Here is a 3,070-nt window from a genome sequence, read left to right on the forward strand (position 1 = left end):
TAATAGAAAGCCCAACAACAGTAAGATGGAAGGAAGAAAGGGACATACCGAGCCCCTAGGACAACCTCTAGGGGAAGAGCTGCCTTGCAGATTTCTTTCTCCTCCCGGCGGCTCCGGAGGGGACATATTGGGCCCCCGGGGCAGCCCCATGTGAGGAAGAGCTTCCTTGCAGGTTCCTCTCTTGTCCCATGACCTTATCACGGAATGGGTGCATCCCAGTGGCTCCCGACAGATCTTTGTGGGCAAAGTGATGTCTCTGCTTTTTAATATGTTGCCTAAGTTGGGCATCACTTTCTTTTCAAAGAGCAAGCGTCTTTTAATTTCAGGGCTACAACCACTGTCTGCAGTGATTTTGGAGTCCAAGAAAATAAAATCTGTCACTGCTTCCACTTTTACCTTCTATTTGCCATGAAGTGATGGGACCAGATGCCATGATCTTAGTTTTTTTAATGTTGAGTTTCAAGTCAGCTTTTTCACTCTCCTTTTTCACCCTCATCAAGAGGCTCTTTAGTTCCTCTTCACTTTCTGCCATTAGAATGGTATCATCTGCATATCTGAAGTTGCTGATATTTCTTTGAGCAGTCTTGATTCCGGTTTGTGATTCATCCAGGCTGACATTTCACATGATGTATCCTAGGCAGCGCTAGTGGTAAAGAATTTCCTGCCAATGCAGGAGATGCAAGAGATGTGGGTTCTATTCCTGGGTCTGGAAGATCCCCTGGAGAAGGAAATGGCAACCCACTCCAGTATTCTTGACTGGAAAATCCTATGGTCATCGGAGCCCGGTGGGTACAGTCAGTGGAGTTGCAAAGAGTCAGGCATGACTGAGCACACACACACTCTGCATGTAAGTTAAATAAGCAGGGTGACAATATACAGCCTTGATGTACTCCTTTCCCAGTTTTGAACCAGTCAGTTGTTTCATGTCTGCTTCTAGCTGGTGCTTCTTGACCGGCATACAGGTTCGTCAGGAGACAGGTAAGGTGGTCTGGTATTTCCATCCCTTTAAGAATTCTCCAGTTTGTTGTCCACACGTAAAAGGCTTTAGCATCGTCAGTGAAGCAGAAGTAGATGTTTTTCTGGAACTCCCTTGCTTTCTCTGTGATCCAACAGATGTTGGCAATTTGATCTCTGGCTCTGTCTTTTCTAAACCTAGTTTGTACATCTGGAAGTTCTTGGTTCAGGTATTGCTGAAACCTAACTTGAAGGATTTTGAACATAACCTTATTAGCATGTGAAATGAGCACAATTCTAGGTTAGAACATTCTTTGGCATTGTTCTTCTTTGGGATTAGAATGAAAACTGACCTTTTGTAGTCCTGTGGCCACAGCAAATTTTTCCAAGTTTGCCAACATATTGAACGCAGCACTTTAACAGCATCACCTTTTAGGATTTTAAATAGCTCAGCTGGGCTTCCATCACCTCCACTAGCTTTGCTCATAGTAATGCTTCCTAAGGCCCACTTGACTTCACACTCCAGGATGTCTGGCTCTAGGTGACTACACCATCATGATTATACAGGTCGTTAAGACCTTTTTTGTTTGCATCTTGTATATCGGCTTTTCATTTTGTTTTTCTAATAATTTTAAAAATAATTTAAAAAGTTGATTTATTTTGACTGTGCTAGGTCTTTGCTGCTGCCTGGGCTTTTGCCTAGTTGCGGTGTGCGGGTTTCTCATTGCGGTGGCTTCTCTTGCTGGGGAGCACAGGCTCTAGGGCCTGTGGGCTCAGTAGTTGTGGTTCCTGGGCTCTAGAGCACAGGCTCAGTAGTGCTCCACGGCATGTGGGATCCTCCACGGCATGTGGGATCCTCCCGGACCGAGGACTGAACCCGTGTCTCCTGCATTGGCCAGCAGATTCTTTACCACTGAGCCACCAGGGAAGCCCTCTAATAATTTTTTAATGTTTTATTTTGAAATAATTATAGACTCACAGAAAGTCACAAAAATAGCAGCGCCCCACGAGTCCTTCACCTCGCTTTTCTCAGATATCTTATGTAACTGTGGTACAATATCCAAACAAGGAAACTGACATTGGCACAACACTGTTGTACTGGATTTACAGACCTTGTTCAGATTTCACTTACCTTGTCGTACTCCTTTCCCAATTTTGAACACATCAGTTGTTCCATGTTGTACACATATGTGTTATGTGCATATGTGTGTGCATGTGTGGTTCTGTGAAGTTTGATCTCAGATTTGTGTAGTCGTCATGACAAGTAATAAACAGAAGTTAAAGCAACTTCCTCTTGTACCTCTTTATAGTCTCAACCCCCACTCCTAACCCTGTTCCCTGGCAAGCATTACTTTTTTCTCCATTGCTATTGTTTAATAATTCAAGAATATTATGCAATCATATAGCATGTAACCTTTCGAGACTGACTTTTTCACTAAGCATAAATGTTCTTGCAATCCATCCAGGTTGTTGCATGTATTAATATCAATAGCCCATTTCTTTAGGTGGCTCAATGGTGTTCCACAGTATAGATGTACAATCATCTGTGTAACCGTTCACTCTTGAAGGACATTTAGGTTGTTTCTGGTTTGAGGTTATTAGAAGATAAACATGGTGTATGGATTTTTGTCTGAACATGAGTTTTCATTTCTCTGAGATAAATGCCTGAGAATATGATTGCAGGGTCATTTGGTGAATATATATTTTATTTTATAAAAACTGTGAAATTATTTTCCAGCTGCAGTGTCTGAGAGATCTAGCTCCTCCCCATCCTTGTCAGCATTTGTGGTTATCCTAGGTGGCTCAGACAGTAAAGAATCTGCCGGCAATCTGGGAAACCCAGGTTCAATCCCTGGGTTGGGAAGATCTCCTGGAGAAGGGAATGGTTACCCACTCCGGTATTCTTGCCTGGAAAATTCCATGGAGACAGGAGCCTGGCAGGCTACAGTCCATGGGATCAAAAAGAGTGGGATACAACTGAGCAACTAACACCTTCTTTCTTATTTTTATTTACACCATTAATGTGGGTTGAATTGTGTCCCCTTAAAAGATATGATCAAGTCCCAACCCCCAACATGTATGCATGCATATGATCTTTTTTGGAAATAGGGTTTCT

This window comes from Odocoileus virginianus, chromosome 27, assembly GCF_023699985.2.
Source record: "Odocoileus virginianus isolate 20LAN1187 ecotype Illinois chromosome 27, Ovbor_1.2, whole genome shotgun sequence".
Taxonomy (NCBI): domain Eukaryota; kingdom Metazoa; phylum Chordata; class Mammalia; order Artiodactyla; family Cervidae; genus Odocoileus; species Odocoileus virginianus.